The following is a 27,562-nucleotide window of genomic DNA, read 5'->3' as shown; positions in this document are numbered from 1 at the left end:
AAATACAATACCAAACCAAATGAACATGTTAAACAACATAACATTTTCGCCATTTATCTTGGCTCATTTCATACAAGTGATATCAGATGCTTTAATTGATTCTTTACCCTTTGTCTTTGCAATTTCCAACCTGTGAATTTACACCCTTTCTCTTTGCAATTGATCTTGGCTCATTTCACAAGTTACACCTTCATAAATTGGCTAAAATTACATGAATTATTCACACTAACAAAAATGAGTTCACTTCGTCACAACCCCATTTTCTTCCATACCTCATTTAAATCAACAAAGAAAAAAACTAATCTTTCTTCATTTTCATTTCACTGGGTCTTTATCTATTCACCAAATAACTGATCTTAGAAAGCACCCATCATTTATAAACCCACTTTTAAGTTAGACAAATTGAGGCAACTCAACTTTAAAATTCACGCATTTCATATCATTTTGTTCTACTTATTTGAATTGGTTAAGTTGTTGGGACTTGGGATGTTATTAAGTAGTGTATGATCTAGAGGACAGATTAGCAAAATTAGCGAATCAAGTAGATAACCAGAAATTGCAAAGACAAAGGGTGGAAAGGGGGAAGGAGGAGTTCAGTATTAAGAAGATAACAGATTAAACAAATTAGATGGTTACAAATTTGGCCAGATACAATTAAATTTTCTCCGTCACTTTCTAAGACCAAGGCCTGTCACTGAATGTAGCTGGGGTTCCCTTGATGACAGAAATCTGGTGAGTGAATGCTATCTAAAGGTGTAAACCATTATACTAAGACCTGGTGATACACTTTCATAATGGAGATGCAGACAAACCCAAAAGCTCAGTTAACTTAACCTTCACCAAATTGTACAGCAGTACCACATAATTTCTATCCTTACCAACAAGGGTGTATTTTTTGAGGGGTGGAAGTCAAGGCAGCTGGCAATCTGCAATAATAGTGGGCAGAAGGGTATTAAAACTTGGGTGGGGGAACCTGCCATCCGCATCCGAAACGGAAAGAGCCGGATCATTACCGAAGTATTGTAGCATTATGTTCATTAGTTATTTAGGTTTGCAGATGGCCATCTGACCTCAATAGCCTTTGGATTATCCTCAAATACTATCACCACATGGTCTGTAACGGACCAAGTTTCAGGCAATGTTTAGAACACACAAAGGGACATATAGAAATAGCAAGGGCACATGAAACCGTGTTTATTTTAAAACAATAGTTCCACCATTCGATTATCAAGCAACACCACAAATGCTATCTCAAGTCTCAGTTATCAATCAACACCGCAGATGCAAACTAAAATCATTAAACCCTACCTAAGGCAAGAACTATCTCTAATCCCCAAAATTAACACACTAATCAAATAAATCATCGCCACTATCATAACACCACAATTAATCATAAAATGGTGACATTAAACACCTAAAAAAAATGAAAATATGAGCAGAAATGAAATTAAAACCAAGCAAAAATCGCATGATCTGAACAAAAACAAACATTTGGAGAGAAAAATTGAAAAGAAGAGAAAAGATTGATACATACAAAGTGTCTAAATAGTCCCGAGCAGCAATAATCTGAATCAAGCACCGAACTATCTGAAATGGAAACCAATACAGTCAGTCAGTCAGTCCAGAATTCGGGATTCGACATGGCGATGAAAATGAATCAAGGACAGTTCATGGATTATGGAGGAAGGCCTATAGGAAACTATGCTGCTAATAGTGCTGATTCCTTGGAAGATATTGTAACTTCAATGTTTCATATAGGCACATCTTTAGTATCTCTGTATTCAACCTCCAAACATACATAACGAATGGTGAATATTATAATTGATTTTATGAGAGAATCGTTCTGGTGTCGAGTCACTGAACTAATTCAGAGGTGGTAAATTCCTCTCTTGGATATAGAAGTAGCATATTGATTCTATCTAAAATGATATGGCCTCATGTTAATGCTTCTTCAGAGCTTAATCCGAATTGACCCTATCCAAAGTCGAGAAGGGTAACCCTAAGCAGACCCTAACAACACACTGACCAGACCCAAAACTACTACTTTGAATCAAAAACTTACTATTCATGACTGAATGATGACCTGAATTAGGAAGAACGCCCATAACCCTAACCCGATTATAACTTACTATTCATGATCGATCAATGACCGAATTATGACCCTAACAAACACCTAATGGACCTAAGCAATAACATAATAATATTTCTTGATGATCAAAATTAGGAAAAACGCCCATAACCCGATTATAAAGCAATTAAAATTACCATCAATAACATAAAACGATTGAAAATGAATGTGAAAACGGTACCTACTATATGCAATAAGCAGATTGTATCGTCGTGAGGTGAAGAATTAGAGTTGATTGGCAGCGTGAATCGTCTTTGCCAGTGATTGAATGGAAATTCGCTGATAATCGTCTTTGCCAGTTGATTGTAACCCAGAATTTTGAAGAAATTAGGGTTTGTTATAATCTATTTTGAAGATGAAATGATAATGAGTGGGGTGCGTGTGTTTCGTTATTAGCGGGGATTTAGCATAGATATATGGCGGTTTTTCCAAAAAAAATTTGGAGGGTTATTTACGGGTCCACGCTTTATAAAAGCATCAATAGAAAAGTGTCATTAATGTAAGGGATTTGTAGTAGTGACATTGTTACACCGCATCAATCAAAATAAAGCCACATAGTCATTAACATAAAGAGGAAAAAGGAGATTGGAAAGATCATACCATGCGGTCTTCAATATCCTCATGTCTCGGATGTGGCGTAGTCAATCAATGTGAACAAGGATGAACAAACACAATATATACAATAATATATACATGACTACACTACAAAGGAAATGAACTTGTTTTTGGATTTTTAAAATTTTTCAAATTTTTATGGGTTTTGTTTTTATGAACTTAAAAGACATATTTTTGGGATTTTTCGAAATTTTTAAATTTTTATGGATTTTGGAATATAAATTCCCATCCCCCACTTTATTTTGGACATTGTCCTCAATGTACATGTAGGAGTAGGAATAAAAAGGAAAGTACCTGTTTTTTTGGATTTTTGAATTTTTTGGAATAAAATACAAATGCAATGATATGATATGAATGAATGCATGCTCTAGCTAAATGCAGTTCTATATGACATATATAACAAATGAATGCAATCTAAACTATATTATATGATGCATGATTTCTAATAAACTATGGTCACCTATGATCAAACCTCCCCAAACCGATTTAAACACTATCTTTAGTGTAGAAAAGAATAGGATTGGTCATTAGTGATTATGCAACTATCTACATGAATCATATGAAATATATTATAATGCAAACTACACTATATGAAGTAACTAATGTAAATGCAATATGGGATGTAATACGAATGCATGCGAAAACTACACTAAATGCAATGTATATACAAAAGAGAGAGGGAAAGATGGGTATCATACAAATGGAGGTGGTGAGGTAGGCCTCTTTCACTCGTCATCCTCATCTTGATCATAGCCATAACGATGAGAGCTCCCGGCTTGGTCATACCCGCTTGCTTGACCCCAATACCCTCCTTGGTCAAATTCTCCCCCTTGACTCGAGTACCCTCCACCTTGGCTAGAATGCCCTCCGTCGCCTCGCCCCCAAGCTTGGTCATACCCTTGATTTGGGAACAAGAGCTCCAGTGCCCAAGAGGGCTTAGGACCATTAGGGTCAATATACCCTTGTTGAGCCATGTTATAGTATTGGGGGTAGAGGGCCAAGTAGTTGTCTTCCCTCCCTTCATGTACCCCTAGGTCCACTCTATTCATGAGTGCCATCAAATCATTAATACCCGGGTTATTGGGGATTGTCGGCCTAAATTCGGTATACGGAGTAGGGTATGGTGGGATAGGTACATAGGAAGGTGGGCGAATAGGTCTTCCCGGTTCTCCACGAGGTATTTGGCGGTGCGGCTCTTCCCTTAGAGGAGGATTGTCAAGAATTTGGATATCAAGGAGGTAGCTTGGTGGAGGCGAGTATGGGCTCAATCTTGGGTCAATGCCCGATATCTTCCAACCTTCAAGGATCATCGAAGTGCATCCTTTGGTGTGCCACTCTACACTCCCATCTCGAGTGTAGTTACACCATCGGTGACTGTGGAAGATGGTGTGTTCATCAATCAAAGTCCTCCCCTCAAGAGGGACATAGGTTCCTCGGGCATTGAACCCGGGACAAAGGTGGTGGGCCAAAATGGTAATTAGACCTCCCATCACGAAGGTCTTGTTGGGTGGTTCCTTGAGCAAAATCATTGAACCTAGTAAGTATCTCAAGTGGCGTATTGATGTTATAACGCCTCACCGCTCGAACATTCAAATAGGACTCAAGAAAAGTTAAGTCGATGAGAGTACACCTATCTTGTTCGTACCTCCCATTGATGGTACCGGCCACAAAGCGCTCGGTGAATCGAATCACCGGATGTTGGATGGCGAAGGTGTAGCAATGCTTTGGGTGGATAAAATTCCTCCCGGAGATAGCCTTCCAAAGAAGGTCCACACCAAAATTATCGGGCTTTTCGGTGTAGTTGGTGGGTACTTCAAGACCTAAAACATAGGCGAATTCCTCAAGCGAAAGACAATGGTCTAGATTGCATAACCTAAACTCCATGCCCACATTGGTGCGGGTATTTGTCACAATGCGAAGGCTACTCAAGAATTCAAGGGTGAGACTAAGGTAAGTCTCTTCATGGGCATGGAAAAGTTTCCTAATGCCAAGGCCATTAAAGAACATCTCGGTAGGGTACCTTATCATAAGGATTTCCAACACCCTAGTATCTACAAATTGAGTGGGTTCGTACTTCTTACCTAGCAGCTTGACAAAGTTTGCGCGGTGGTCATCGGATTCAAAGAGCACCTCTTGAAAGTGGTCGAGTTGCTCAATTCCTCCCCTCATTAAGGGTTAGGAGCTCCTTGGTAGCACTATCTCTCGCGGCGTTGAAGAGGTTGATCCCTTGCGCTTCTTCCCGAATGATTCAACCAATTTCTTAGCCTTTCCCTTGGTGTTCATCAATGGTGCCATTTTGGTGTGGGTGATGGGAGTGTTTTTGAGGATGGGAGGGTGATTTTGAGGATTGAGATGAGTGTTTTAGGGTTTGATAAGGTGAGGAAATGAGGGAGAAAGGGGGTGATTATATAGAAGAAAAGAGGGAATCCGAACGGATAAGAGCGGGTCAAATCCGTTTTATCCGAAAGAACAGGGCAATCCGAGCGGATTTCCATCGGGACGGGCGGATTGTGGAAGAATAAAACGGGCGTTTTTGCTTGAATCCGCACGGATTCTAACACAGCAATTTTTTTCTTGACTGAGAGGTGGGAAAAGTCGGGCGTTTTGCGTCTGGGACGTGCGGCTTGATCAGGACGGGCGTCTTGGATTAAATCCGCCCGTATTCAGGTGCAGCACAAAAATTCGTTTCTGGGTGACACACGGTGTTGGACCTTTAGTCCTTATTAATTGTTTTGATAATGACAGTAATGATTTGTATGTGGACTTAATATATAAACATATGCGTGTAATTGTGTGCTTAAGTTTTAATTTAGAAAGGAACAATTACAATGACGCAAGCTTGAAGTTTGGACCAAGGAGGTACAACTTCAAATACATTTGATCGATGCATTCAAGCAAGATCAAGATTGGAAATCAACCACGAGACTCAAGATGAGAGACTTGTGAAGAGACGATTCGTGTACTGAAGATCTACTGAAGATTAGTTAGTATAGGTCGTCATCCGGTAATGGTTTTACTTTGTTTGATTTAAAGGTTAGTGAAGTTATGACCTAATAGACATAACTTCATTGCTAGACAAAAATGATGCGTTAATTTTTGGAAAATATATTTTTTAATGGTTTATAAAAATAAGAGAGTATTTATTTTGGTTGGAATTAATTAATTAGAATTTACGTTAAATAAACTATTGGTTTGTAATACGATATTTATATCGTCATGCAACCTAGGGCTTTAACTAAATTCTATCTCGATTTGTTGCGGGCTATAGAAGCAAGGATGGACTGAAGGAGGCCTAGGCCGGCCGAACCCTAGGGAGGCCGAAATCCTAGGTGGTCGAACCCTAGGAGGCCGAACCCAAGGAGGCCAAACTCCATTCCTTTGATCCTTACTTATTCATCAAGTTATTTGTTTCCAGAATATTCCTATGCCCTAATTCCAGAACATTCCAAACCCTAATCCTCTCTACTATAAATACTCTCATTCATTCAACATTAATTGTTGACACACACATCTACAAATTTCAAAGAGAGAAAAATATTTTAAGCAAAAATCATTTGAGCTTTAATTCTTATTTTCATATTTGCTTATACAAAAATCACGCATCAAATTTGTCAGTCACTCGAAGAAAAATCGTTATAGGATATTAAATACACAAGGATAGTATACTCACTCGCATAACGTGAGATTAGTATTTGTCGTTGTATTTTTCTTATTAACGTAAGAGCAACCTAGAGTATTTAGCGATACTCAATCTGAGTTATAATCATATAGTTGATTATACGAGTGGATTGGTAATTTTTGTAATCCGGAGAAAGGTACTAAAAATTATTAATCGAGAATAGTGGACGTAGGTTTCGACTTGTGAAACTGAACCACTTCAAAATCCTGTGTGTCTCTCTTTCTCTCTCTCTTTATTATTGTTATTTTGATTTTGCATTTATTGTTAATAATTTAATTAGTTGATTTTAATCAATAAAATCAAGTAATTAATTTATCTCATATATTTCGAAAAAGCGGTCATCGTTTTTAATACTCAATTCACCCCCCCCCCCCCCTTTTTCGTATTCGATCAATAGACTCCACAATTGGTATCAGAGCCTCGTGCTCTTGATAGCCTAACAGCTAGAGTTGATCGTTTTTTTGTAGTCTATTTATCGTCTTTTCCGCTGCATTTATTTTTTATCAAATGGATTCCAAACACCTAAAGTGTCATATATTCAATGGGAAGAACTATGGTTTATGGAAAAATATGATGACCCACTTCATTAAGGGAAACGACTGGGAGTGTTGGTTGATTATCAAGAATGGTCCGAATAAGATCTTACTTGCAACCAGTAATGGCACTACCGTCGAAAAGAAAGAAGAAGACTATATTGAGGCGGATTATAAAAAGGCTGAGAAGAATTCAAAAGCAATAAGCTTATTGCAAAACGGTATGATTGCCACTGAATTCGATCGTTTCTCAACCAGTTCATCTGCCAAGGAAATATGGGATGGTCTAGAATTAGCCTATGAGGGAACCACTGTTGTCAAAAAGCAACGTATGGCATTACTAATGCGAAAATACGAGCTGTTTGCCATGGAGCAAAACGAGTCAGTTGATAGCATGTCCTCTCGCTTTTCTAGCATCATCAATGAGCTGAAAAATTTAGGAAGAACTTTTGACTCCGAGGAAATTGCTAGAAAAATACTTAGAAGTATGTCTCGCAGATGGAGACACAAAGTATCTGTCATAGAAGAATGTAAGGACCTAACTTCATTATCGTATCAGGAGCTACTCGGAACCTTAATGGCTCACGAGATTACTCTAAATCAGGATGAGGAGGAAGTTGGCACAAGCAAAAAGATGGCCTTACAAGCTGAGTCTAGCAAAGTTGATGATTCTTCAGATATTGAAGATGAAACTGCGTTGCTTGTTAAACGTCTTAGGAAAAGGTCTTTCTTTCAAAATCAATATAAGACAAATAACAAATCAAAGCAAACTCCCAAGAAAACTTCTGAGTCAAAAGGGTCTTTCTCTAACCCTGGATGCTTCAAGTGTGGTGATATTGATCACATGATCAAAGATTGCCCAACATGGAAGAAAATTAAAGACAAAAATCAACGTGACAAAACAAAGAAGGAGTTCAAGCAAGTCTTTATGGCTTATTGTTGGGGAGACTTGGACGCTGAAAATGACGAGTCCGAAGAAGAAGAAGAAGAAGAAGAAGAAGTCAATGTTTGTCTAAGTAGCTTTAGTCTTGACCTATTCTCCAAAAGCGACAATGAAAGCAATGCTTCAAATGCTGAGAAGTGTCTTGTTGGAAATTCAGATTCAGATTCAGAAGATGAAGAGGTAAGTCTTCTTGAACTTAAAAAGCAAGTTAATAAATTCTCTAAGAGTGATTTAGTTAAGACCTTTGAACAAACCCTCGATATAGTTCATGAACAGAAATTAGAATTAAAAGACCTTAGGGAACAAATTCTTGACATTGCTGAGGAAAACCAACTTCTAAAAGCCAACGCCAAAAAGCTCAAATCTAAAGTTATGGCTACTCCAGCTATAACTTCAGACATGACGAATGCTGAGAAGAACGCTCTTGAATCAAAAGTTAAGGCTAGTGATGCCATAACTTCAGAGCTTAAACTTAACATTAAGAATCTTCAAGCTAAAGTTACGGCTAGTGATGCCATAACTTCAGAGCTTAAACTCAACATTAAGCATCTTCAAGCTAAAGTTACAGCTAGTGATGCTATAACTTCTGAGTTGAAGAAAGTCAATGAGATTTTAAAAGATGAGCTTAATGGCAAAGATAGTGTGGTTTCCGAACACAAGAGAGAAATTGTATTTCTCTCTAAGCAATTGGATGAAACTAATAATAGTATGTCCAAACTTAAGGAACAACATGAAATTGAGAAACGTGTCTTAAATGAACGTTTTGATAAATTTCGTGATAACTTTGAGAAAGGTAGCTCTTCCAAGGATTCAAATGAAGATCATTCAAAATGTGAAAAAGAAATTGAGTCCTTGAAAGAATTACTTTTACATGCTCGAAAAGTTCATGATAAGTGGGAAGGAAGCACAAAGGTTCTAAACTTCCTTCTCAACAATCGACAATAACATGAAGATGGGACTTGGTCATGAATGCTATAGCCGTAGAGACCATGATAAATGCAAATCCAATCCTTCAAAAATGATTTCAAAAAAGAAAATACGTTAATCTTCCGAATACTTGATTTGCAATTACTGTGGCTCTCTTCGGACATATACAAGTCAATTGTGTCAAACTTGCTTGGGATAAGAAAAAGAATGTTGAAACTGTTAAGACTTGTGATTTCATAGTGGAAGATGATGTCTCTACTATAGATGAACCTAACGACAATGAAGAACGCAATAATGAGTTTAGATGGACTTATGATATGGCTTTTGATTACTCATCTGTTCCTTCAAAATCAAATAAAATAAATGAGAATCGAAAGCATATATACAAGCCTAAAGTTCATAACCCTAAACCTAAAGCGTCTCATGAAGGTACTAGACCTAAAGCTACTTTCGATAGAACAAAACCTAGAGTACCTTATGTTCCGATTGTTAGACAAAGACCAAGACAACCCAATGTTAAAGCCAAAAGAATAATAAGACAAGTATGGGTTAGAAAGGATCAAATATATAGAATTACTAACCATAAAGGACCCAACTTAGCTTGGGTACCTAAAAGTTGTATTTGATTCATTTGCAGGTAGAAGTGAAAGAAAATAATCTATGGTATCTCGACAGTGGATGCTCGAGACACATGACAGGAGACATAAATCTTTTTCTTTCACTAGAGCCCTTCTTTGGTGGCAAGGTTACCTTTGGAGATAATAAGAAGGGTACGATTATTGGAGTAGGAAAAATTGGAATTTCAATCTCTCATTCAATCGATAAAGTATATCTGGTAAGTGGTCTTAAACATAATTTACTTAGTATCTCTCAATTATGTGACAAAGGAAATAGAGTTGTTTTTCATGCCAATGTTTGTCGTATCATAATTGAAGGTACTAGTAATGTTTTACTTGAGGGTCACCGTATGAGGAATGTGTATATGATTGACTTAAATGTTGTCAATACAAATTCCTTTGCGTGTATGAAAGTAACTTCCGATGAGTCTTTCTTGTGGCACAAGAGGTTTGCACACGTTAGTCCAACTATTTTAAAGAAACTTAAGTCCATGGATTTAGTTGAAGGCTTGCCCTCAATTAATTTCGAGCAAGAGACAATGTGTGACTCATGTGCCCGTTGCAAACATGTTAGATCCTCTTTTAAACCTAAGAGAATAGTTAGCACTAAACGACCACTTGAGATGGTACACATGGATTTATGTGGACCTATGAGAGTTAGAAGCCGTGGTGGATCAAAGTATGTATTTGTTCTAGTCGATGATTACTCAAGGTATGTCTGGCCAATCTTTCTTTCCTCTAAAGATGAAACTTTCGATGAATTTGTGGTATTAATGAAGCTTGCCCAAAATAGATATGATAATAAGCTTATTTCGATTCGGACGGATCACGGCACGGAATTTGATAATCAATTATTTATAGAATATTGTAGGGAAAATAGTGTAAGGCATAACTTCTCCGCACCACGTACCCCGCAGCAAAACGGTGTCGTGGAACGTATGAATCGAACCCTAGAGGATATGGCTCGTACTATGCTTTTGTGTAGTGGCCTTCCTAGAAGCTTTTGGGCAGAAGTTGTTAGTACCGCATGCTATGTGCATAATAGAGCTATGATCCGACCTATTTTGAAAAAGACTCCCTATGAACTTTTAAGAGGGAGAAAACCCAATATATCACATCTCCGTTGCTTCGGGAGCAAATGCTTTGTTCACAATAATGGAAAAAAAATTTAGGAAAATTTGACCCCAAGTGATGAAGTCTGTTTTTCGGGATATTCGGATCATAGTAAAGCTTACAAAGTGTTCAATAAAAAAAACCTTGCGCATAGAAGAAAGTGTTCATGTTCGCTTTGACGAAGATAATGTGTTTGATAAAGTTGAACAGGAAAAAGAGGATCCAGATGAGCCCGATTTCTTTCTAGCAAGAAATGAGCCTTTAAATGAAGATGAAGATATTCAAGGTATCAATGATGAACTAGAAAATTCTGCAAACAATCCTAAGAGAAGTGATGAGTCCATAGTTAATGATACTATCGACCCTTCCTTGGATAAAGAAAGAGATCTTGAAGTTATACCTAATGATGTTGTAACTTCCGATCCAAATCATGATATTTCTAATGAAGTTAGTGATGCTTCTGAAGAAAATCCCGAGTCCAACTCAGGGGAAACAAATCATGATTCTTCGTCTGCAGATGATGCTAGTCCATCAAATGATAATGAGCCTAGAGTTCTCAAAAAGTGGAAACATCAAAGCTCCCACCCTTTGGACAAAATCCTAGGGGATCTAGAGCAAGGCATTAAAACTAGAAGGTCCTTGAATAATTTCTGCTCGTTCTTTTCGTTTCTATCAACTATTGAACCTACCAATATTAAAGAAGCTCTTGCTGAACCTGATTGGATAACCGCTATGCAAGATGAGCTTCAACAATTCGAACGCAATAAGGTATCGCACTTAGTGCCACGACCTAGTGATCGAACTGTTATTGGTACTAGATGGGTGTTTAAAAACAAATTGGACGATACAGGACTTATTACAAGAAACAAGGCACGACTAGTTGTCCAAGGCTACAATCAACAGGAAGGGATCGATTATGACGAGACCTTTGCTCCTGTAGCGAGACTTGAGGCTATACGTCTCATTATTGCCTTTGCTGCTCATAAAGGAATGAAACTGTTCCAAATGGACGTTAAGACAACATTTCTTAATGGTTATTTGGAGGAAGAAGTCTATGTAGAACAACCTCCCGGATTTTTAGATAGCAAGTTTCAAAACCACGTCTATAAATTAGACAAAGCTTTATATTGTTTAAAACAAGCTCCAAGGGCATGGTATGACAGATTATCCAAGTTTTTGTTACAAAAGAATTTTACAAGAGGATCTGTCGATAAAACCTTGTTCCTAAAATCCGAGGGTTCTAATTTACTTGTTGTACAAATTTATGTAGACGATATTATATTCGGTTCTACTAATGAAAAATTGTGCAAGTATTTTTCTGATCTAATGACTTCTGAGTTTGAAATGAGCATGATGGGAGAACTGAAGTACTTTCTAGGCTTACAAATTCAACAAACAAAGGATGGTATAAAGATACACCAACAGAAATATATCAAGGAACTAATCCGAAAGTTCGGTATGGAAAACGCAAAATCATACGATACACCTATGGTACCTGAAAAGAAGATGACTATAGATGAACATGGTAAGTGTGTCGATGAGACTACATATCGAGGTATGATTGGTTCACTCTTATATTTAACTGCAAGTCGTCCTGATATAATGTTTAGCGTATGTGTCTGTGCTCGATTTCAATCGTGCCCTAAAGAATCACATATGATTGCAGTTAAACGTATCTTGAGATATTTAATTGGTACGTCTAATTTATACTTATGGTATCCACTTGAGTGTAATTTCGATCAAGTAGGATATTCAGATGCAGATTATGCAGGATGTTCTTTAGATAGGAAAAGCACTTCTGGGTATGCAACGTTTGTTGGACCTTGTATTATCACATGGGGATCAAAGAAACAAAATTCAGTTGCAATGTCTCTGGCCGAGTATGTATCTCATGGGATCTGTATGTTCTCAATTACTTTGGTTAAAGCAACAACTATGTGATTATGGTATAAATGTAGGTCGTATGCCTATTATGTGTGACAATACGAGTGCTATAGTAATTTCTAAGAACCCTGCCCAGCACTCGAGGACCAAACATATAGATATTCGACACCATTTTCTACGGGATCATGTAGAGAAAGGCAACATTTCACTTGAATTTTGTAGTACTGAAAGGCAATGGGCTGATATCTTGACTAAGGCATTAGCTAGAAAACGCTTTGAGTTATTGAGACTTGAGATTGGTTTAATTAGTGATAATTAAATCCGTCATAATTATGTCCGGGAACCCGAATGATGCTAGGAAGATAAGATTGTACGATTGTGTCCGTATATTTTTGTTGCAAGTTTAATTATGTTAAATAATATTTATTTTACGTGTTATATCTTGCTTATGTGTATGGTAATATTTTATATTCTGCATAATCACATTTCCTTACAAAAATCGACAAAATCTACAATAAACTGCCTTAATATAATAAAGATAATTCTATCTTATTATATTCCTACACAAATCCTGCCTAAACTCCATCACAAGATTTTCCTTCCTAATCTTACATCTAATAGGAGATAATGCCAAAAATAAAAAAAGGGAAAATGCGAAAAAAAAAAAAAAAAAACGCACGAAAAAAAAAAGTGCCGTGAAAAAAAAAAAAGGGCACGAAAAAAAAAAAAAAAAAAAAGAGGAAAGATGCCGAAAAAAAAAAGGAAAGGCATTAAAGAAATAAGGAAATTAGCATTATTCTCTATCTTTTAGGAATCTTATTCTTACCTAAACTCAAATTCCTTATGCTATATATACCCCTTTAATCTCTCCATAATTCTCATCAATTCTAATCATCTAAACCCTAATTACCTTTTACTACTATCTTTTATTTTCATAATGACTAATCAACCTACAACCCGTTTTCAATCAAAGAAACATGTTGTTATTAGAAAGAAGGTAAGCCAATCACCACCTCGCACTTCGCTCCACCTCACCTACCGAACCCCTCGCTCCCCACGGTCCTTTGTCGACCAACCCGCCAACCTCACAAAGCGAAGAAAATTGTTCAAGGGTAAGGGAAAGATGGTTTCGGAAATTGAGGTAAGTTCAAAGACTGAGAACTATAAACTTCAAGATGGTTCTTCACGTATTCTTTACGCATAGCATATGGATGATTACACCAACAATGGACTGAATAATCTTAGACTAACTCAAGTAGAAAGAAGAGATGTCAATCAAGTTGCTCAATATCGCATTCACGCAAGACGAGTATATTCGATTGATTGGTTAAAGAAATACAAAGCACTTGGGTTTTTCAGAAATTTTCTCAAGGATCAAGGATGGGAAAATATTGTTGCTGTAAGTGGTCCTGTCTTTCCTATTGAGGTATATCAATTTTATGCTTATGTTCATCTTAAGGAAGGAAATATGTTTGCTGTGGTCAATGAGACTTCCATAAAAGTCTCAACTGGTGATTTCTGCGACTTGGCTCGAGTTCTTGAAGGAGGAACTGAGATCAATCCAAGCGTAGAATGGGGAGGTGTGTCACCTGAAAAAAGGTTGATAGTGAAACGGTATTTCAAACAAGATGCAACTTCGTCTGAGACTATCTTGACTGCAAAGTTGTCACCTAAATTAAGGTTCTTTTTGAAATTTCTTTGGAATACCATTGTTCCTCGAAAAGAAGGTAGAGATAAATTCGGGGCACATGAGATGATTATTATGAAGGCTTGGCTTGAAGGAGAAAAGGTTAGTCTACCCTTGCTTGTGTTTCATAAAATTATACAAGCTAGTGTAACGGCTAAGATGGATGATTTAGCTTCTACTTTAAGTTTGCCTTATGGGAATTGGATATCTCGAATTTTGGAGAAGAAAGGAGTAATTGGGAAGCAGAGTTATGGAGTTATCACTAATGATGAGATGAGCGATCTTTATCTATCTTATATGAAGCTCGTTATTAATGGCAACGAATTAGGTTTTGAGACAAAAGGAGAAAAAGGAGAAAAAGAAGGAAAAAGCAATGTGAGTTTTGATATGTTGGATTCTAAGATGGATTCAAACTTTACTTCTATTCTTGGACGGATTAATGAACAAGACAAGAAATTGGAAGAATTGTTTGACCTAATTAAAAAGGAAAGGAGAGTTGATACTAGTGGACCAAGTGAAGTCAGCCCGGCTCACCTAAAGACCGTGTTGTCACGGTTTGAAACACGACTCGACAGTGTTTTTAAGGCCGCCGTACGAACTCACTCCGAGTCTACTCAAATAAAGGAAGGTATGGCTAGTTTGGGTAAGTTTGGTGATGATCTTTTAAAATCTGGGAAGGAGATGAGGTCTGAGATGCAAACTATATATGAAGCTGTTAAAGCAATGACTTTGAGGATTGGTAACTTCGATACTCGATTAACCGCTCAAGCTGCACTTCTCGACCATTGTCATGCGCGACTCGAGGACTTGGAATACCGCACCCGGCCTAGGTCCAACCCGCCAAGCCCACGATACCCTTGATCATTTTGCCCTAATCCATTCAACCTACCCTTATCTTTTTAATTCCTTTGCTCACAATAAAAATCCATTCTTATGGATATTAGCTTTTTCAATTCCGCATTAATCCTTGTGTGATTTCAGTTTCTAATATTATTATGCTAATTAAGAACTAGATTGCGTTTAATATAATATGTTTTTCATGATTATTTCTTGTCTCATAATATATTATTCTGGTCGTTTTATGTTTGTTCTTATCTTTTCAATGATGCCAAGAGGGGGAATTGTTTTTATGATTTGCGACCGTCTCAAAGTTAATTCTCTCATGGCGTTCTATAGTTATAACTTTGAAGAGATTATTAGTTTCTACGCTCAACTGTTCTATAATTTGGAAAGTATTATGTTGAGGGGGAACTAGACTTAGACACAAATCATAGGAGACTTGTCATCATCAAAAAGGGGGAATTTGTTGGACCTTTAGTCCTTATTAATTGTTTTGATAATGACAGTAATGATTTGTATGTGGACTTAATATATAAACATATGCGTGTAATTGTGTGCTTAAGTTTTAATTTAGAAAGGAACAATTACAATGACGCAAGCTTGAAGTTTGGACCAAGGAGGTACAACTTCAAATACATTTGATCGATGCATTCAAGCAAGATCAAGATTGGAAATCAACCACGAGACTCAAGATGAGAGACTTGTGAAGAGACGATTCGTGTCTCAAGATCTACCAAGATTAGTTAGTATAGGTCGTCATCCGGTAATGGTTTTACTTTGTTTGATTTAAAGGTTAGTGAAGTTATGACCTAATAGACATAACTTCATTGCTAGACAAAAATGATGCGTTAATTTTTGGAAAATATATTTTTTAATGGTTTATAAAAATAAGAGAGTATTTATTTTGGTTGGAATTAATTAATTAGAATTTAAGTTAAATAAACTATTGGTTTGTAATACGATATTTATATCGTCATGCAACCTAGGGCTTTAACTAAATTCTATCTCGATTTGTTGCGGGCTATAGAAGCAAGGATGGACTGAAGGAGGCCTTGGGCCGGCCGAACCCTAGGGAGGCCGAAACCCTAGGTGGTCGAACCCTAGGAGGCCGAACCCAAGGAGGCCAAACTCCATTCCTTTGCTCCTTACTTATTCATCAAGTTATTTGTTTCCAGAATATTCCTATGCCCTAATTCCAGAACATTCCAAACCCTAATCCTCTCTACTATAAATACTCTCATTCATTCAACATTAATTGTTGACACACACATATACAAATTTCAAAGAGAGAAAAATATTTTAAGCAAAAATCATTTGAGCTTTAATTCTTATTTTCATATTTGCTTATACAAAAATCACGCATCAAATTTGTCACCACTCAAGAAAAATCGTTATAGGATATTAAATACACAAGGATAGTATACTCACTCGCATAACGTGAGATTAGTATTTGTCGTTGTATTTTTCTTATTAACGTAAGAGCAACCTAGAGTATTTAGCGATACTCAATCTGAGTTATAATCATATAGTTGATTATACGAGTGGATTGGTAATTTTTGTAATCCGGAGAAAGGTACTAAAAATTATTAATCGAGAATAGTGGACGTAGGTTTCGACTTGTGAAACTGAACCACTTCAAAATCCTGTGTGTCTCTCTTTCTCTCTCTCTCTTTATTATTGTTATTTCGATTTTGCATTTATTGTTAATAATTTAATTAGTTGATTTTAATCAATAAAATCAAGTAATTAATTTATCTCATATATTTCGAAAAAGCGGTCATCGTTTTTAATACTCAATTCACCCCCCCTCTTTCGTATTCGATCAATAGACTCCACACACGGGACGGGCGTCCCGTGAAGAAAACGGACGTATTGTCCAGGACGGGCGGTTTAGCTCGAATCCGCACGTCTTTCTCTACAGTTTTAATCATTTCTTCGTCGTGGGCCCTGGTCGGGCGTCTTCCTCTAAATCCGGGCGTCTTCTGCTCCTTTCTTTCTTTTTCTTTCTTTTTCGTGAAATAACACACCCTTTTCACCGATTTTCTCTTTTTCCTTATCTTTTCCTGAAATTTACTCATGAAATATGTAAGATGACTCTCTCTCTCCTCTCTCATGCAAGAAATTAAATGCAAATGCAATAATGTACAATATTATACAAAGTAAAGGGTCCAAGAAATATCTTACAAATGGTGGTTTTGAGGTAGGACTCCACCAAACTAGTTCAAATTGTAGAAATTCTTATCTATAGAGCTCAAGGCTCTTAATAAAAGATCAAAAGCTTGTGAACAAGCTCCAAATAAGCACAAGTATGGGTTGCTCAATTTGAATATGAAATTTGGCCAAGGAAGCTTGTAGAATGTTCTTTCCCTTACTTTGTCCTTAGCATTAGAGCTTTCCCGATGCTTCAAATAGATAAGCCCATGATTCTTGTCAACACTAAGCATGAAGTGTGGTTCATTTTCATCCGTAGACTCCCACTTACCAACTTCTTCTTCAATTTCGGTGATGATGATAGCATTTTGATTTTTAATCCTTCCAAGGTAGAGGGAGATTTTTCATAACATTGATGATCGGATACCTTAGGAGTTGAGATTGTGGGTGCCAAATCTTCACAAGTAGCCTCACGAGCAATTTTCTCTTTGAGCTTTTTCACCAAGTAGCTCTTGTAAGAAACTTTGGCCTTTTGAAGAAGGTCTATCATATCCTCTTCAATGATCATTGGCTCCATGATAGGTGTCAAGTGATCTTCATGAGGGATAAAGGAAGGACGCTCTTCTTCATGATAGGGTATCCCAAATGTCTCAAGGATAGGCTCCTCAAGCAAGGTGATATTATGAGTCCATCCGTTAGGTTCATCATCATTGTTTCTATCTTCATATGAATCATAGATTTGGGCTTCATGCAACTTTTTCTCCAACAACCCCACATTCACTTCAAAGGACACACCCTCATACTCACAAAGGTTAAGAGTATTTGGCTTATTCAACCTCATGTCTTCATCATCAAATACCACACTTTCATAGTCACAAGAGCTCAAGGAGATCGGCTCTCCCCATTTCTCATTTTCCATATCAAAGGTTACTACTTCAAATTCGCATTCGTGCTCAATGTCCAAAGAACGGTGGGGAGTGGTTGCTTGAGATTTTTTTAATTGGGCAATTTGAATTTCCAATTCTTCTCTTTGGACAACAATGTCTTGAAGAACATCATCCCTTCTTTGGTTCTCTTCTAGCATTTGTTTGAAAAAGTTTTGTTGATCTCCCATCATTTGGAGAATCACTCTTTGCATGGGTTCATTTTCTTGTTGTGGGTAAGTGTGAAAGTGGTTGTATTGTGGTATTTGAGGCTCATCATGAAGTGGGTATCGGGTGGGTGGTTGTTATGGATATTGGATGTGGGGATTTTGGTGAGAAAATTTGGGGTAGTAGTTAGGATTTTCATTATACGAATAATAAGGTAGGTTTGTGTTGACTTGCTCCTCAAACTCCCCATACCCATAGTCATACTCAAAAGATCCACCACATACTCCATAACACATGTCTCGAGTCATCATCATAGCCAAGATAAAGATGCAACTACAAACATGAAAACTACAAGAAAACGGTAAAAACGGCCTTGAGGAACAAGTTCCTCAAGGTTAAAGCACAAATAAAAATAGACAAACAAGTAAGAACTTAATTACATAGCACCATCCCCGGCAACGGCGCCATTTTGGTCCGGTTGATGTCGTCACTCATCCAATCAAACACATTTATAATACTCAACAAACAACTAGTTAACGGTAAGTCGAGGTCGATCCATGGGACGGTGTGCTTTGGGTTCTAAGTCTATCTATCTCAATTTATGCTAGTGTCACAATTTATTTGGGTTTGTAGTTGCGTTCAAGACTAATAAAAGCAAGAAAGTAAAACAAGCAATAAAAGGAAAGGTGTAAGCAAATGATAAAAGTGCTAGGATATCATGGGTCATAGGGGATTCATGGTTTTGATCATACAAACATGTTTACAAGGTTGCGAGCAATTAGTGTTATGGGGGAACCGAGTTGGTTTATGTCTTACGGTTCATAGGAAGAGTTGGGTCCCGGAGCCGAATCGATTAGATTGTACAACACCTACAAGTCGACTTACTTTCCTCCTATTCAACTTCTATGCATCGTCTAACAAGACTCGAGTTGGTTTATATCTTACAAGTCAAGTTGAGTAGATAAGAGATGGTTGTAAATGCAAGGATTCATAGGCTTGGCATTTCATCAAACATAACATGTGCATAAAGTTGACATCACAACAAGCAAGCAATTTGATTATGTGAACATATCAGATTAAGCATTAATCAATCCCATGTTGGTTTCCCTTAATTACCCACTAATCCTAGCTAAGAGACTACTCACTCATTATCATGGGAAACATGTCATTAATGGTGTCAATCATCACAACAAGTATAAACATGATAATAGAATGAAGAAGTGAACAATAAAGATTAAAGAGTAAAGGAATTATACCAACTTAAGATGATCCAAATGATAAAGCAAAGAATAATAGAAGAACTTGATGATTGATGGAAGGTTGTCAATCTCCCAATAATAACCCAATAATCTTCAATTAACCAATAATAAACTTGAATGATAAACTTGAACAATAATTATGGAAAGATTAATGTGTAATTTGTGGAAAGATTAAAGAGTAATCTATTCTAATCTACTCCTAATCTAATCTAACGATATATTTTCTAGCTAAAGAGATTCCCCCCTTTTGTTATTTACAAGTGGAGTATTTATAGTAGAAATTAGGTGGATGCATTAGGGTTAACTAAGGGATAAACTAGTAATTACACTTTTTAAATTTGAGCGGGGAGACTCCGGTATTACACGAAGGAAGGGCGTCTTTCTTGGAGCTTGAAGAACACGAAAATGTGCTGGGCTGGAATCCGAGCGTCTTTGGGAGAAACCGGGCGGATTGATGAAGAGGAAAACGGGCGGATTGTGGCGAAGACTCACGGGTTTCGTGCATTTTGGACGGCCGGATTTCAGAGAATCCGCACGGGTTGGACTTCAGTTTTCGTTTTCTCTTCTATTCTTCCTTTTCTTTCACTTCCCTTTTATTCTTGCAGGCTTGGTCTCTAGTTCTTGCTTCCTCCTCATACTAGTCTATCAAATATCGTCAAAAAGCTTCCGAATACACGCGAAAGACAGGAATTTCCGCCTTATTCTCTTCTTTCCTACAAAACATATAGAATGCTATAGAAAAGCAAATAGGAAGGTTTTGACGGATAAAATGGCCAAAGAATGTTATAATAGTATGCAAAATAGGCTCGATTAGGGGACTAAATGTGCGCAAATAATGTTCACATCAGATACCCTCATATCTTTCGGAAAACATATACAATCAAATGGAACAGACTAAGTATTAACATAAATGAATTCATTTCACTAAAATCATCATCCTATAAATTCCTGGCAATAAACCAACAAAACCCACAATCAAAGATTTAAACTTCATCAAAACCACACATTAACACACAACCGAATTCCCAAAAACCATTACACGAACAACAATTGAACAAACTTACATCGGGAGGACAATCATTGAGTAAACAAGGAGATGGCGATAAATTTTGAAGAAGCTTCAAATTCTGGTCCAACAATTCAGTCAACCGCTTATTCTCGTTTCGGAGATCGTTTAATTGTTCACCAGAAAGAGCATAATTGTGTTCGTCGGCGGTTTCACAAATCGAAACCCTAATCTAGAAGATCAATTGTGGTGAAGATAAGATCGGCAGTGAGACGATGAGTGAGCTGATGAGTGAGCAATGAGTGAGTAGTGTAGAAGAAAGGTGAGTGAGTTATAGAGAGAAAGTGAGTGAGCAGTGTATCGAGTAGTGTGGAAGAAAGGTGAGTGAATTATCAGGGAAGGTGAGTGAGAGGATGAGTGAGTGGTGTAGAAGAAAGGTTAGTTAGTGGTGTAGAAGAAAGGTAGGAAAGAATGGAGGGATGAGATGTGTTAGGAATTAAGGGCTGAGATTTTGAGGACACTATTCATAGCTACAGTGTTACAACTCCAAACTTTTATAAGTGTATGGATATCCTTTCTATATATATATGTGGTGTTTAACTTGTGTGAAACAAACAATCTCTAATGGATATATACTTGGCAAAAATGTGTTCCCAATCAGGTTTGGCCTGAGGTATATAGGTAATCATCCAAAATTCAACTAACGGTCAAAGCAGCTGAGTATGGATGCAAAGAGAATTGCGAGCCCACAGCAAGCCTGTTACTTATCTCTACTAAGACCACTAGAGTAATGGAATTAGAGTGATTGTGTCACAGTTAACATAAGAGTAGACTATTCTTATTAGGTGGTGGTTTATCTAGTTAATGTGTACACCAAAAGGTTTGGTGCTTTGGTTAAAGATGGTGGACGCCATGACATTTATGTACGTTGTTATTTGTGGATAGCTAATACGGTAATTTACAGTTTAATTTTTGTTTACTTTAATTTAATTCTTCATCCCAGAAGATATAAATATAATTTCCCAACAAAACAAGAAAAAGAATAGGAACATAAAAAAACACTAAAAAAAGATTGAGACATATATCGAGGCTAAGGACCACACTCATGTCCTTTTTCGTAAAGAAAGAAGTAAAACAAGGCGGGTCCTCCATTACCGCAAGTTGTTCCAATCAGTGACGAAGCAAGAATTTAAAGTTAGCGGGGGCAAATGGGTAATATTACAAAGGGACTTCGAATATTTTAACTAAAAATTTTAACTGTTGCGCTCTCAAAGCTACCCATTTGTATATGAACTTCCTTCTCTGTGAAAATGGCAACCCTCAACGAATGGCAACCCTCAACGACTAGACTTGGTGAAAATAAGTCACACGAACACAACTTGCATAGTAAAATAGAACGAATTCCGTGCATTTGTACGGGTAACAAAAACTAGTTAATGATTCGAGTCACTTCATCAAAGAGCAAGAAACAACATATCATAATACACGTGGACATACTTAACTGCCTTTAGCGAACTCAACTGATACCATTTATCATGTGTGATCAATACACAGGCATTTATACATACAAATGCACATACTAAGGCAGTTCAAAAGTAGAATCACCATTTGATTCCAAATCAGTAAAGCATCACAAGTTTTTGCTTTAATATAAGAGCAAGTCCAATGGTAAGCTAGTTGCAACTAGCTTACCATTGCCATATCACTTTTTAAGCTAGTTTAATTTTAGGCTACAAATTTATTTCAATGGTTTAGCTTACATTTTAACTAGCTTGACCCATATTTTAATAAATCAATTAATTTCTATTGGTTGTATTTTAGTGGTAGGGCGATTAATTTCTTACTAATGAACGTTTAATTCTTTGGTTTAAAGTTTACTATTCTACGTGGAGTTGTCCAATTGTAGTGCACCACTACTTGCATTTCTTAAAATTGCAAGCAAGTCTCTAAGGCAAACCATTGGACTTGCTCTAACATAGCAGTAAAATTTTACCGATATTATTCACATTACCGAATTGTTGGAATTTTTTTTCTAAAATAGGGCACAAATACAAAGTATTTAACGAAATAGGTCGACTTTAAAAGTAATTTATTAGACGTAGTATTGACGTAATATATATTGTATTTAGCAATAATATAGTAATCATGTTAGGAATATTCCTTATATTGATACGGGAATATCCCGAATATTAAGGAAACCCTATTACTATATATAGTTGGCCTATTCTAATGAGAAGATTAGACTTTCGGTTACCATTCTCTCAACATGGTATCGAGCCAGGTTTAAACAAAACTAAAAAATAAAAATTCCTAAACCCTAACATGCCAACTTCTTCCTCATGACATGGCAGGGGACGACGTTGTTGATACATCACAACTCTTTTCCGATACTTCAGACAAATTAAACAAAATCGATTCTCTTTCTCTGTTTTATCTCGGGTCTCATGATATACCTGGAATCAAAATCTCGCAGGTTCAATTAACAAGCGATAACTATTAAGATTGGAGTCGTACTATGCGTATGTCGCTGAAATCTCGCCGTAAATTCAGATTTTGTGACGGTACTATCTCTAAACCAACGGATGAATTGCTTTTCGGCCAATGGGAAGTAATTCATTGTACTCTCGTACAGTGTATTCGGAATACAATTGCTCCGTCTTTCCTTGAAAGTGTCCCGTATGTTGAAGATGCAGCCATATTGTGGAAGGATTTGGATGAACGATTCGCAGTGGTTGACGGCACTTCGATCCATGCCCTAAAAACCGAACTTGGTAATTGTAAACAGGTTAAAGGTATGTCCGTCACTATGTATTGTGGCAAATTAAAGTCCTAATGGAACGCTATTGCTGTTCATGAACCTCTGTTCGCGTGTAAGTGTGGGCTTTGTAAATGTGAAATCGCTTCTAAGGCGATTAAACACCTTGACAATGAACGCCTTCACTAATTTTTCATCGGTATTGATAGCACGCTTTATAGTACTCTTCGAACTCAATAGTTTCAACTTGATCCTCTCCCTACCCTCAACCGTGGTTATCACGCGACATTATACGCCGAACGTCTCTTTGGGGAGGCCTCAGCTGTAGTACTACGGATTTATGAGTTGTTGAGTACTCTATCGAGGAAGGCTTACTCTGTCGAGTAAGTTAGTTTTATGTTCTGGAGAGTATTTTGCCTGAAGGATACTCGATCGAGTAAGGGCAACTCGACCGAGTACCTCAGTTACTCGATCGAGTATCTCAGTTACTCGATCGAGTAAGTTGGTTTATACGGGTTTTTGCCGGGTTTTGATAGCAATGCGTGAAATAATATATAAACTACCTACGTCAGTTCCTTTTACCTTTTGCTTACAAAGAAAACAAAGCAACGTTGTTCTTTATCTCTCATTGCTATCAAATCTAAGGGATACAACTTTGAACCGGTCAGTACGGGGTGACCTGGGGATCGCTATGTATTTACTATTGTTCATATGAATATGTTGGATGGATATGTGGTTGAATGGAGGATGTGGTGGAAAAGATGAAAGTAATCGTATATGATAATATGATTTGTGGTTAAGCATGTTGTGTGATGGAAGTGATTTATAATGTGGCGATCTTAGTAACATGTGATTAGGAGATGTGATATGTTATACTAATTTGTTGTTACGAAACGTTATAAAGTTAAAAGCATGAGAGTAGTTTAGCATAGTCAGCATGGCTCGATCGAGTGGGGAAAACTTGATCGAGTAGGTTAGACTCGATCGAGTGAGATGAGCTTGATCGAGTGGATATATGTATGCGTTGGGCAGTAGCTACTATTTTGTGCAACTCGATCGAGTAAGGGAAGTACTCAATCGAGTGTCGGCAACTCGATTGAGTATGTATGTGACTCGATCGAGTGTGTTATATGTCCGTTCTGGTCAGGTTCTGGAGTTGGGGTACTCGATCGAGTAGGTGGGTAACTCGATCAAGTGACCTCTATTCGATCGAGTATGTGTGGTTACTCGATCGAGTAGGTTCTATGCGCGTCATATTTGCTTTGAGTCATAGGCTATTGCTTACGTTTATCTCTCCTCTTATAGCTCAAAGATATGCCGCCAAAGAGGTCATCTATGTATGCTAGAGCTCAGGAGATGAGTGTTGATGATATTGCCAAGATGCTTGAGCATTAGGATGCGCTTACCGAAACCCTGAAGAGGTTTGGGAGAGATAAGGATGTCGGGATAGACTTTGCCAAGATGATCACTACGATATCCCGCTTCAACCAATGAAATATATGGGTACAGGTGCGCCGATTTTGCTCGATAACTGGCACCGTGAGATGGAGAATATCCTTGGGGTGGTTTATTGTCCCGAAGAGTTTAAGGTAGAACAAGCTGTGTTCTACCTGAGAGATGCAGCGGGGGAGTGGTGGGACAAAGTGAGAGAGGGTGCCCTAGACCTTTATCTGAAGCAGGGTAAGCTTGCTATTCCGTGGATCGAGTTCAAAAGAGCTATGAGAAAGGAGTTTGTTCCAGAGCATGTTCGCAGCAAGTTGCGGGAGGAGTTCGGTTCTTTCAAGATGACCTCAGATATGACAGTGGCGGAGTACTATCATAAGTTCAATGTGAAATCGAGATATGATGAGGATATGGGGCTTAGTTAGGAGAACTTAGCACTTCGGTTTGAGAGGGGTTGACTTATTAGATCATGGAGAAGCTATCGATTGGTGTCCTTACCGATATTAAGGAAGTTTATGAGAGAGTAGGACGGGCTGAGAGATTGGTCGAAATGGCCAAAGAAAACAAAGAGTGGGGTCCGGAAAAGAGAAAGGCTGACAGTGAAGGTGGTGGTCAGTTTAATTACAAGAGGGGTAACCACAACCAGGCAAGGGCTTATTCTTCAGGATCGGGTTTCAGTGGTGGTTCTTCTTATGGGCGTGGTCGAGGTAGTAGCAACAATTGAGGTATCTCGTGTTTCAACTGTGTCAGTATGGGCCACAAGAGGCATGAGTGTACTAGTGCAGGGGGGAGAGGCTTTCAGAGGCCATTACAAGGGAGCTTTTCACAGGGTCCGACACAGAGCTATGCTAGCAACCGACCAGCTGGGTCGTGGAAGAATCAGGGAGGGCAGAGTAACAACAACGATGGGTTCAACCATAATGACGCTAATTATTATCAGAAACCGGCGGTAACAACAATCAAGGGTCAGCCGCCAAGCCTTCTACATCAGCTAGTACAATACAAGGGGGTGAAGAAAAGACCAGTGGCAAAGTGTTTATGATGGACAAGTAAGCTGCTGAGGATGATGCACACCTCATCACCGATACATTTCTTGTTAACGATGTTTCTACCTTTGTTTTGTTTGATTCGGGGGAATCACACTCTTTTGTATCGCCGGGTCATGCTAAGTCTATGGGTCTGAGAGAGTTTGAGTCTGTAAAAGATGGAAGTTTTTATACTGTCGGGGGAGTCAGTGTCTTGTGGGAGGTTATATAAGGGGGTATCCATGATAGTTGAGCAGGTTGATCTTCCATTGGATTTGTTAAAATTTCCTATGGATGGTTTTGAGATGATAGTTGAAATGGATTCGTTGGGCAAGTATAAGGCTAGTCTAGACTGTCACCAAAAGAAAGTTTCTTTGAGAGGTCCTAAGGGAGTTAGTGTGTCTTATCGTGGGTTTGTTGTCAAACCCAAAGTCAAAGTGATTGCAGCGGTGACATTGGCGTCTTACTTGAGGAAGGGCCGTCCTTTGATTCTATGCCATGTGAAAGATCATAGTATGGTAGAGCCGACACCAGATGAGATACCAGTGGTAGGAGAGTTTCCAGATGTTTTTCCAGAGGAGATACCGGGTTTACCACCGAAGAGAGAGATAGATTTCAGTGTGAAGTTTAAACCAGAGACAGAACCGATCTCTAAGGACCCGTACCGTATGGGTTCTAAGGAGTTGAGGAGCTGAAGAAACAGTTGAATGATTTTGGGGAAAAGGGGTACAATAGACCTAGTGATCGCCGTGGTGAGCACCAGTTTTGTTTGTGAAAAGGAAAGATAGGAGCTTAAGACTGTGTATCGACTATAGGGAGCTGACCAATGTTACATTGAAGAACAAGTGTCCTTTACCAAGGATAGATGATCTTTTTGACCAGTTGAGTGGGGCCGAAGTCTTTTCAAAGATTGATCTGAGATTGGGGTACCATCAGGTGAGGATTCGGGACGAAGACATACCAAAGACAACTTTTCGATCGAGGTACGGTCATTATGAGTATGTGGTGATGCCGTTTGGGTTATCTAATGCGCCGACAGTGTTTATGGATTTGATGAATTGGCTTTTCAGTCAGTTCTTGGATCAGTTCATGGTGGTGTTTATAGATGACATCTTAGTCTATTCCAAGACTAAGAAGGAGCACGAGGAGCATTTGAGGTTGGTGTTACAAACTCTATGCGACAACCAGTTGTATGCAAAGTTGTCTAAGTGTGAGTTCTGGTTAGAGAAAGTGGTTTTTTGTGTCATTTGATCTATAAAGAGGGTGTATCTGTTAACCCTAGCAAGATAGAGGCAATATCTAAGTGGGAAGCACCAAAGAATGTGGCCGACATCAAGAGTTTCTTGGGTTTGGCAGGGTACTATCAACGGTTCGTGAAAGACTTTTCAAAGATTGCCAGGCCTATGACCGCGTTGATGAGGAAGAAGAACAGGTTTCGTTGGGATAAAAGTTGTGAGATGGTGTTCCAGACATTAAAGGAGCGTTTGACCACAGCTCCAGTTTTAGCTTTACTTGAGGGGAGTGAGAATTTTGAGGTGTATACATATGCTTTAAAGGAGGGGTTGGGTTGTGTGTTGATGCCAAACGGGAAGTCATTGCCTATGCTTCTAGGAAATTGAAGCCTTATGAGGAGAACTATCCGACGCATGATCTAGAATTTGGTGCAGTTGTGTTTGCTCTTAAGATTTGAAGGCACTATCTCTATGGGGCGACCTTTAAGGTGTTTTCCGATTACAAGAGTTTAAGGTACATCTCTACTCAAAAGGATTTGAACATGAGACAGAGGAGGTGGATGGAGCTTATCGGGGATTATGATATGGATATCATATTGTGGACATAGGCCACCCGCAACGCACGGCCAATCCG

This window comes from Silene latifolia, chromosome X (assembly GCF_048544455.1).
Source record: "Silene latifolia isolate original U9 population chromosome X, ASM4854445v1, whole genome shotgun sequence".
NCBI classification, from domain to species: Eukaryota; Viridiplantae; Streptophyta; class Magnoliopsida; order Caryophyllales; family Caryophyllaceae; genus Silene; species Silene latifolia.
The sequence above is the reverse complement of the archived record's forward strand: the minus strand, read 5'-3'. Positions refer to the sequence as shown.